The following is an 11,046-nucleotide window of genomic DNA, read 5'->3' as shown; positions in this document are numbered from 1 at the left end:
GTGGTGGCCTGTCCTCAGTTGGCCCTGAAGTCCTCTGCAGCCACACCCGCCGCTCCTGGGCCTTTTACTGGGGAATGAGGGAGGCCGGCAGGAGGTCAGGGCCTGGTCACGGACCTTGCCCTTTACCCCGGCCCGTGGACTCAGGTATGTATCTCCCCATTTTCCGCCTCGGTGCTGGGCCTCCAATCCCACAGCCCACCCCGGAGGCCTGTCGCTGGAAGCTCGCCCTCTCCTCTGTGCTCCATCCCCCTCCATGCGGGTTCCAGGGTCGTCGGGGTTCCCAGAAGAACCCCGGCTTCCGTCGGTGGGACGTGCTGGAGGTCAAGGGAAGGGGGTTGGTGTTTCTCTGCTCGCCGAGTGGAGCGAGGTAGGCACGGGTCGGGACCACGTGTAGTGCCCGCCCCCTTCTCTGGGCCCGCCACCGAAGCAGCGAGCCCGCCTTGGAGCTTCCCGCGTGAGCCCCTGCGCTGGCGGGAGCCCCTGGAGGTTCTGCAGGGGAGCCCGCCCAGCGTCTTCCTATCGATGGAAGACAAGTGGCACACACAAGTGGCCAGGCTCCCCCTCGTCGCTTCCCTTACTCAGCCTGATTGCCCCTCCCTCCCCCTGAAGCGATGCGGGAGCGCCCCTCGGGACCCGTCGACTTTCAGTTTCTTTTGACTGGAGGGAGTCGGAGCTTAAGGCGAGCCCCAGGCGCTCCGGCCGGGCCTCCAGCCGGAGGAGTAGGAAGGAGGCCTTTTCTTTCCTGGTGGAGCTCGGGCTGCTGGGGTGGGGAGTCGGGGACAGAGAAGCGGGAAGCGCCGACCCTCTGCGCGCTTCACCACCTGGCGACCGGCTGCCCCTGGGACCGCTCCGGCCGCGTGGAAGGGGTACGGCTTCATTCGCTCTAGACGTCTTCTCTGCGGCCTGGTGGGGCTTCACCTCCTTCCTGGGGAGCAGCGAAAGATACACAGATACAGAGGTGGAGGCCGGGAGGGGAGAACTGGAGTGGAAGAGGAGCAAGGAGAAGCCTTTTTGTGAATGGATTGCAAATGAAAGCCTCCCACTCGGACAAAATATACCAGACATCTGGCACTGGCTGTGATCAGTTATTTAGAATGAATAAACAAGCACTTGACCAGTTAACAAACTGTAAAGGAGGCACTTAAATTTAAAATACCTATATGTGTATGTGTGTATGTATGCATAAACAGGCTGGCAGTAAAAAAGGTCTTCAAAGTACTCTTGGGCCCCCCTTTTAAGAGATGTTGTAGTCACCGCTGCCATATTAGAAAATGGAGAGGCAGAGTATCGTTGTATATTAAGTATATGTGTGTATGTTCTAATACATATGTATGTATATCTGTACATACAGATATAGACATATTTTAGTTATGATCTGAAGTTTTAAAAGAATAACCAGATGAGGATGGGAGTAACAAGGCCTTCAAAATACTCATAGGGTCACTTTTTTTTTGCATTTTGGAGGGGGAAGGGCAGGGCAATTGGGGTTAAGTGACTTGCCCAAGGTCACAAGGCTAGTAAGTGTTAAGTGTCTGAAGTCGGATTTGAACTCAGTTCTTCCTGACTCCAGGGCTGGTGCTCTATTCACTTCATCATCTAGCAGCAACCATAGGGTCACTTTTTTAAGGGAAATTGGAGTAGCTTCTGCCATATTGGAAAGAAGAGGCAAAGTACCATTGTGTATTGAGGAAATATGCACATATGTGTATGTAAAACCTATATGTGGTATATTATATGTGTATACACATACTTGTGGATATATTATTGTGTGTATAATGTGTGTATATCATATATAGTATATACTTGTGTATATATTGTACCCAGCTTAGGCTAGCAAAATACTAATAAAGTTACCTTCTTAGGAACATTGGAGTTATTTTAACCATATTGGAAGGAGAGGCAGAGTAAGTACTATTGTATATTAAGAAAATAGAATCTTGTGAAAAAGTCTAGAAACCACAAGGAAAGAAGTATGGTAAAGGGCATTTGCACAAAGATCAACAAGAAAAACCAACAGTACTGTATGATACATGTTGTGTATTGCTACATGCATACATATGGTTTATCATGGTTATACATATTTAGATGTTTTTGTCTCTAGAAGTTATAGATGAAGTTCTTTAGAATCTTGAGTATTAGTGGAGACTGAATGTTAGCATTTCCAAAAATGTCATCATCTTTCATTATGTCACCTTTTATTTCCTCCATCCGTAATCATTTCATTTTCTCTTACCTCCTTTTCTCATATAAACCAAGATTAAAATTCTTCTATCCCCCAAATTTGTAAGATTCTCTTGCACGTGTGATGTGTACCTTGTGTACTTTTATTCTCATTGAAGGAATATTCCAAAGTATATTTCTCCACAGTATCCCAAAATTCAAAACATTACAGTTTTACTACAGGCTTTACCTCAGACTGAGTGACAATGTCCTCACCATGACTGAGGTGGAATCAAGTCAACAAGCATTATTGAATGTTTACTATATATATTTGTTTGGTCATTCCTGCCTTATTCCTTTGAAGATGACAGGAAGATTCTCAAAAGTATAAGTTTTTTTTTAATGGAATATCTCGTAATACAATAATGTTAATTAACTAATAAGAGCCACATTGATAATGAATTATCATAGTAATCTCTCTCTTTTTTTTTTTGCCTTTTGGAGGGCAATTGGGGTTAAGTAACTTGCCCAAGGTTACACAGCTAGTTTTTTTGTGTGTGGGTGTTGTGTCTGAGGCCCGAACCAAACTTGGGTCCTTCTGACTTCGGGCGGGCACTTTACTCACTGTGCCACCTAGCTGCCCCATATTAATCTCTTAATGTAGAGTAAACATTCATAGTGGAGTAAGTACCAAATAATATAGTTATTTTTAATGTTTCTATTATTTTAGATTTATAGAACTAAGTAGAATTGAATACAACTTAATACTTTTTTTTGTTGAGGCCAAAATAAACAGTAACAAAATTCTTTTTTCCCCTAAGCTTCTTGTTTCATCTTGTGTTCATCAAAAATGTGTTTTAAAACTCAGATTCTTACTCATGCACTAGTCCCAATATCTTGAATACTTAAAGGATCCATTATTTCATCAACTGTGGACACCTTCCATACATACATATCACACTCTTTCTTGTACCTTAGTAGATGTCTTTGTAGTTTGTTTGCTATGCTGAAAAAAGTAATCACATAATAGCCAACTTTATTATAATGATTCCTTCTGCACTTAGGTTGATTGTTGGACTACAGACATGCAGTTCATTGGAGGCCCCTACCCAAAGCTTTTTCAGTTTGGTAGGACCTGCTAGGAAAGGGAACATGGGAGTAATAAATAGAGAGCCAGCCTTGGGTTCAAGTCCTGACTCTAACACATACTTATTTGTTACCCACCTATTCTCTCTCAACGTCCCTGGGTATTTTCCTCACTGAGTTCCCTTTGTCAAAGTATTCAAAGGTATTTGTCAAAAAAAGGACCTGCCAGAGCTTGTAGGACTTCATAGAAGCCCTTTTACAAAGTAAGGTTAATAGTTACTCTAATATAAATGTAAAAGTTATTGCTCACCTCTGCCAAAGTTATACCACAACATCTTGGCATACATCTAGATCATTAAGCAAAATTATAGAATGACACAGTTGTGTGGGACCTTGAAAGTTAGCTGGTCTACCAATATTAACCATTAATCCAGTTTATTATGTCACCAGGGAGTTTGATAGCTCTCAAGCTGCTCTGATTTTTAAGATTTGATTTTTAATTTTGGTAAGCCAAAATTTGCTACCGATTGATCCTGGATCTGCCATACAAAGACAACTAAACCATGTCTTCCACATGATAAAATAATTATTTTTCATTCATTCATATATATATATATATGCATGTGTGTGTATGTGTATATATATATGTATATATATATATATATATCCCTTTTAAATATTTTCTTTTCTATACTAATCAGCTCCAGTTCATCTGCTCATCACTGGTTAGCATGGTTTCAAGTTGCTTTACTATCTTGTTCTGGCTTATTATTACTCCTAAGTTTGGTACTATAATACATAATACCACACATAATATTCTAGACATGGTTTGCTCTATAAGTGCAGTCCTGAAACTTTTCTTGCATTAACTTTTCTTGCTTTTTTGAAAGTGTGGTGGATGCAAGACAAAAAATAAGTAAGTGTAGAAAACTCATGTTGTCAGAATAACATTGGTTGATGAGGCTGTCCTAAAAATATTTGTATATTTCTTTCTTTTCTTTTTTTTTTCTTTTACTTCTTTCTTAAGCAGGATTCAGTCTCTGAAAAGCAGTAGCTGGATGAAGAAGGCAAATATGAAACCTTGGCTGAAGTAAATGTTCTTGGGCAGGTAATTCACATAACAAATATATATTAACATGCTGAAAAGTTGCAAAAGTTTAGATAATACAGGGTTTTCAGCCTTGTAGAATTTACAATCAAGTTCTTACCTAATGTTTAGGGAAGTATGGATAGAAGAATTCTCAATTTGAACACAATAATCTTTTTTTTTTAAAGGTCATTGACTTTATTTTTTTTCTTTTTTATTATTTATTATTTTTTAGTTTACATCATTCATTTCCACAAGATTTTGAGTTACAAATTTTCTTCCCATTTTTCCCCTACCCACCACCCCAAAACATAGATCCCAATGAATATCCCCTCCCTCAATCTGCTCTCTCCCTTATCTTCCCCCATGTCCCCTCTGACTTTCCAGTAAGGCAAAATGGATCTCTATGCCCCAGTGCCAGTATATCTTATTTCCCAGTTACACGTAAAATAATAATAATAACATATTTTAAACATTTGATTTTAAACCTTTGAATTCCAGATTCATTCCCTTCCTCCCTTGTCACTCACCCTTACTGGGAAGATAAGCAATTCAATATAGGTTGTACATGTGTAGCTATGCAAAACATTTCCATAGTGGATATATTGTGAAAGACTGACTCTATTTCCCTCCATCCTATCCCACCTCCTACTAGTTCTATTCTTTACTTTGATCCTGGCCCTTTTCAAAAGCATGTACCCCCCAGCCTGTACTCCCTTCCATCATCCCCCTTCTCATCCTTGTTCCCCCTATTCTTCTGTAGGGTGAGATACCCTATTTACTGTGTATGTCATTCCCTCCCTAAGCCCAATTCAATGAGAATAAAGTTGACTCTTTCCCTTTTACCTTCCTATTCTTCCTCTCCATTGTAACAGTTTTTCCTTGCCTCTTCTATAGTTAACTCAGTCACTTGTTCATCAATCAGTTACTAATTATCATATACAAATACACTACCCCTAGGTCATTAGTAAACTATAATTTCATCTTTACTCAGTACCCAAGGGGAGGTCTTTTCATCTTGACTTGGGGCCTGTTCTCAGATTCCCTGGATCCCCTTCCATGGTCCCAGATTCTACCTGGATTCACCAGACTGTCACCTGGGTTTACTGGCAGACAGCTCCCAGTTCCTTGTCCAGCTCTCTGGGTAGGTCCTGCTCTACACTGAATTTCACAGGGTCTGGTCCATGTCACATCCTTCACCATTTCTGTTCCAGGGAATTCAAAGCTCAACCAAGCCACAAAGTCTCAGCATTATAGTCATGCTTCCTCAGTCACCTGGGCTCCTGGCTAATGGCTCCTGGCTGCGGGCTCAGGGCTCAGGGCTCCTGTTCAGAAGAAGCTCCACCACTACAAGTTCTCAGGAAATTCTGGCTCACTTCTCCATTCTTTCTTCTGTACCCGCTATGCCACCAGATGCTGGTCCCAAGAAATTCTGACTGTGCCTCTCTGGGGCTTTTCCTTATATACACACAGCACTGGCTTCCTGTTTCAGCCAACCTCTTCCTGTTACATCAGTAACAGGAGACAGGAGTTCATACCTTCTGTTTCCCCAACAGAGGCTTGATCAGTTACTAAGTGCTAAGTACCTGCTACTTTTGCCAACACAAAGGGATCTTTAAATTCAAAATTATATTACCATTACAACAGATGCTCAGTTTTGCTAGGTAGGTGATTCTTGGTTTTAATCCCAGTTCCTTTAACCTCCAGAATATATTCCAAGCCCTTCAATCCCTCAGTGTAGAAGCTGCCAGATCCTGTGTTATCCTGATTGTGTTTCCACAGTATTAAAATTGTTTCTTCTTGTCTGCTTGTAACATTTTCTCCTTGATCTGGGAATTACAGAACCTGGCTATAATATTCCTAGGAGTTTTCTTTTGGGGATCTGTTTCAGGAGGCGATCAGTGGAGTCTTTCAGCCTCTATTTTGCCCTCTGGTTTTAAAATATCAGGGCAATTTTCCTTGAGAATTTCTTGAAGGATGATTTCTAGGTTCTTTTTTTGACCATGGCTTTCAGGTAGTCCAATATTTTTAAATTATTTCTCCTGGATCTATTTTCCAGGTCAGTGGTTTTTCCAATGAGATATTTCACATTGCCTTCTATTTTTTTTCATTTGTTTGAATCTGTTTAATAGTATCTTGATTTCTCATAAAGTCACTAGCTTCCATTTGCTCCAGGCTAATTCTGAAGGAATTATTCTCTTCAATGAGCTTTTGAGATTCTTTTTCCATCTGGCAAATTTGGCTTTTTAAGGCATTCTTCTCCTCATTGGATTTTTGGGCCTCTTTTGCCATTTGAATTAGTCTATTTTTTAAGGTGTTATTTTTTTCAGTCAGGTTGTTGACTCTTATTTCATAATTTTCTTGCATCATTCTCATTTCTCTTTCCAATTTTTCCTCTACTACTCCTAACTAGTTTTCAAAATCCTTCTTAAGCTCCTCTTTTGATGGAAGCTTTTGGTGCAGGAGTTCTGACTTCACTGTCTTCCTCCTGTTCCATGTCCCTATCCTTTTTGTCCCCCAAAAAGGAATCCAAAGTCAGACTACTGTACCTACCTTCCTTCCTTTGCTCGTTCATGTTGCCACTCAAGTTACTTGACTTTTGAGCTTTTTGCCATAGTAGAACTCTGCTACCAGAGGGTGGAGCTTTGTCCCAAATTGCTGGGATTTTCTCAGCTGCTGGAGCTATTAGTTGGCTGCCCTCTCTGAAGCCTCCACACACTCTGGCACACTGGTCATGTACCTCCACCCCAGACAGTGATCCAGATCCAAGCAGGTTAAAGCAAGAGCGATTATCCTTCAGACTGGACACTTGGTCCCCCTAGAGTCTGTAGGCCCGGAGCTCTGAAGCAGCCATGGGGCAGTGGCTGGACTGCCGCCAAGCCTCAGCTGCTTCTTGCCCCAGGGGCAAAGGCCGGACCACACTCCCAAACTCCCAGGTCCCAAATTCCACACTGCACTGATCTCTCACTTTGTCCTTAGCATCTATGGGTTGATAATTCTGGAAACTATCACAGCTGCTGGTGATCTGAAATCCCTCCAGCCAAGGGCTGGTTGTGACTACCCTGAGGCTAAAACCTTCGGCTCACTAGGGACTGGGCTCGGCTCCCAGTGCTTCTGCTGGCCTGTCTTCAGTGGGAGATTAGCTTTTCTGTGTCATTTTGTGGGTTCTGTAGGTCCAAATATTGTTTAGAGTCATTTTTCACATGAATTGGAGGAGGTGGGAGCGGGAGCCCTGAGGAAGTCCTGTTTCTACTCTGCCATCTTGACTTGAAGATAATAATCTTTAAAGTTTGCTAGAGTTATTAAAAATACAAATGAAAAGAACAGGAAATTGTTTAATAATTGGGAAATTTACAACATTTAGTAAACTACAGTGGCTTATATTCATCATATTTTTATAGCTATTTAATTTCATGGTAAGTTTATTCTATGCCATGTTTTAGATAACAGTGGATATAGTCAGTCAATCAGTAAGCTTTTATTACATGCTTGCTATGTGACAAGCACTGTGCTAAGTCCAGGGGGTGCAAATAAAGATAAAAGGAAGGCCCTACCCTCAAGTAGCTCACATTCTAATAGGGGAGATGGCATGCAAGTAATTATGTACAAACAGGCTATATACAGGATAAATTAGAAATAATTAACAGAGGGAAGGTTCTAGAATTAAGGCAGATTGGAAAAAACTTCCTGCAGAAGATAGAATTTCATCTAGGATTTGAAAGAAGCTAGGAGGCAGAGATAAAGAGAGAACATTACAGGCATAGGGGATAGCCAGAGAAAATGCCCAGAATGTCACTGCATTTTGGAGTACTTGATAGGGGATATAAGATATAAGAAAAAGGAAAAGATGAGGAGGGGGGAAGTTATGAAAGGGCTTTGATTGCCAAACAAAAGATTTTATATTTGATTGTAGAATAGGAAGCCGCTTGAATTTGTTGAATGGGGGGGAGTGACATGGTAACACTTTTGCTGTAGGAAAAGCACTTTGACAGGTGAATGGGGGATAGACTAGAGTGGGGAGATGGTTGTGATAGGCAGATGTAATGGGAATGTAAATTTCTAAGATCTTCCCTGCCCTGAGGCTAAGGTGTACCTGGAGCCTGGGGTGGGAGGCTTGTTTTTCAGTAGATACTTTTTGATTGGCCAGTGGGTCCAGAAGGTTGTTACATTCTCTGAGCCAGGAGCAGGCTATATAAACCCTGATTTGAGGCTTTGTTTTGGGGCTCATTTTGAGAAGTGTTCTGTGATTTGATCAGATGAGACTCTGGGAAGCCGTTGAGAGCCCCCCCCCCCAACTTTGAAAAACCCAGATGTTGATTTGGTGTGGATGTAATGGTTGGACAGTTTGGAAACCAGTCTACTTGATCTGTTTCTCTGTCTTGATAATTCTGTCTGTATACTCTGAAGTTCGGGGTACTGACCTTTTTCCACTGAACTAGGTAAACTATACATATTTTACTGATTAAAGTAAGCTTGTTAACCCATTTTGAGTTGCTTTCCTTTAACAAAGCAGATCTAAGAACCTGTGTTGTCAGCCACCCTGGGGACACTGGGGTGCTTGCTGCTACAGCAGATCAACCAATAAGCTGTTACTGTAGTCCAAGCATGAGGTGATAAGGGCTGGCACACAGTAGTGGCAGTATCAAAGGAGAGAAGGAGGCATAGGCCAGAGATGGTACAAAGGTAAAACTGACTGGCCTTGAGAACAGACCAGATACAGGAGGCAGAGGCTGAGAGAGAGAGTGAGGGGTCAGGGATGACCCCCTAGGTTATGAGCTTAGGGGCCTAGAAGAATGGTGGTGCCTTTGACAGTAATTAGGAAGTTTGGAAGAGGGGAACATTTGAGGGGTAAAGTAAGTAATGCACTTAATACACATTTACTAAAAGAATTCTTAAAATAGCCTATTTGAATAACATTTTCCATAGAATACTGAGGCAAGAGTATTTTAGGATCATCTTTGAGAATATCTTAGAGAAAGACATTCAGCTGTAAGTTGACTGTTACTCAAGAGAGCTCCTACCTTAAAGCCAATTAACAGTTGAAACTTTAAATTGGTAATTGCAAACATTATACAAGGTGATCTATAGAATCATAAATTGTCCAAATCAGAAGAGACTTTGGAGTCAATAGATTTTAACATCCTCATTTTCGGTATAAGGAAACTGAGGCCTCAAAAGCTGAAGTGCCTTATTCCAAGTCACATACAAAACTTGTAAATAACACACCTGGAATTTGAACCTAGGTCCAGGGCTTTCATCACTATACCATGTCAACCCCTGCTTTGTTACAAGAACCAGTCTTTCTTCAGCTCATTGATTAAAAAAAAAATCTAACTACTGCCCTCACTTCCTGTTTTATTAGAATGGCTTGTGACCTAAGCATGTTATAAATCTTGTAATTTGTGACTTTGAAAATATGTAACTTTAGGGGCGGCTAGGTGGCACAGTGAGTAGAGGACCTGAGTTCAGATCCGGCCTCAGACACTTAACACACACACACACACACACACACACACACACACACACAAAACCTAGCCATGTGACCTTGGGCAAGTTACTTAACCCCAATTGCCCTCCAAAAAGAAAAAGAAAATATATAACTTTTAAGACTCAAAAGAATTAAGCTCCTATCCTTGCTAGCAGTTTCCTATCATACCCTTCTTATTCATACTCAGGCTCATTGGATCTGTTGTCCATTCCCAATTCTCTACTTATTTCCTTAACTCCCTCTAGTCAGGCTCATTCATCATTCAGACTTTATATGGCAGTTTCAGAATAAAAAAAACTTAAGGATACTGTATTCAATTGTCTGATGAGTTAGCAGTTTCTTTCCAGAGTGCTTTGAACACGGTCAGCCCTTACTTATTCTGACACAGAGGGGCAAATTTGACCTAATATCATTGAATCCTGTGTAGGATGAGAGCTCTTACTGGAATTTGACTCTAGAAAGGTATTATTTATTCAGAAGAAAGAAGATACACTACAAAGTTTGGGAAGGAGGAGAAGAGGCAGAGTACCATAACAAAATATACTCATGTGAAGATGTATAGAAACCACAGGGAGAGAAGTAAAATGGAGAGCATCTGGGTGAGGATTACCAAGTAGAAACTGGTATTGTCACTGGAAGGCATAGTAGGCTTTAGAGTCTAATAGAACTTATGCAGGAAAAGGGCCCAGAACCCCCTAAAGTAGTATACATGGACAGAAGAATGGCATCAGGATAGGTTATTGTGATAGTAATGGCAATTAAAGATTCCCCTGTATTGGCTTGGTTTTCAAACTGATTGTGTTAAAACCCAGAGCTTGTTAATCCCACCTGTGGGATGGACTTTTTGATGTGAAAAGAAAGTCCTGAACTGGGAGGAGCTGGTGACGTAGATTTGGAGAGACAAGAGAGAGGCGGAAGATCTTTTTGGAAGCAGCACCTCGTGGAGAGAGAGAGACTAAGAGAATTGCTGGTGGCCGCTTTGAATTGCCCTGGACTTTTGAGACCTGCCCCCTGAGCTGCCAAGGACTGAGGAGACATGGCTGTTTTGCTGGTACTTTGTCTGTCTGTTTTGATGTTCTTTTGCCAGATTTGTCCACTGGTGAAAGACAGTCCTTTTGTTGAAGAAGTCCTGGAACCTGGCTGTTCACTAAGAAGCCCTGAGACTGTCCTGCAGACAGAGAGTGAATACTGTCCACTGGTGAAGGACAGTGCTGTTGTTGCAGGG

General features: G+C 41.5%; 1 long non-coding RNA gene across 4 annotated transcripts in view; it reads left to right on the top strand.

The window, feature by feature from the left end:
* The first annotated feature begins 10 nt into the window (after positions 1 to 10).
* Positions 11 to 11,046, top strand: part of LOC138160104 (uncharacterized) — a 34,176-nt gene continuing 23,140 nt past the window's right edge. Inside the window, exons 1-3 of one of the 4 annotated variants that reach the window (XR_011168074.1) lie at positions 11 to 144; positions 4,277 to 4,354; positions 5,548 to 11,004. This is a non-coding gene — a long non-coding RNA (uncharacterized lncRNA). Of the gene's footprint in view, positions 145 to 4,273; positions 4,355 to 5,547; positions 11,005 to 11,046 lie in introns of those variants that run through there. The other 3 variants (XR_011168076.1, XR_011168073.1, XR_011168075.1) reach the window with 3 other exon arrangements.

Source organism: Petaurus breviceps, unplaced genomic scaffold (assembly GCF_028583685.1).
Source record: "Petaurus breviceps papuanus isolate PSGF00001 unplaced genomic scaffold, PetGlider_PUasm1.0 179, whole genome shotgun sequence".
Taxonomy (NCBI): domain Eukaryota; kingdom Metazoa; phylum Chordata; class Mammalia; order Diprotodontia; family Petauridae; genus Petaurus; species Petaurus breviceps.
This window is presented reverse-complemented; position numbering and strand designations above follow the sequence as displayed.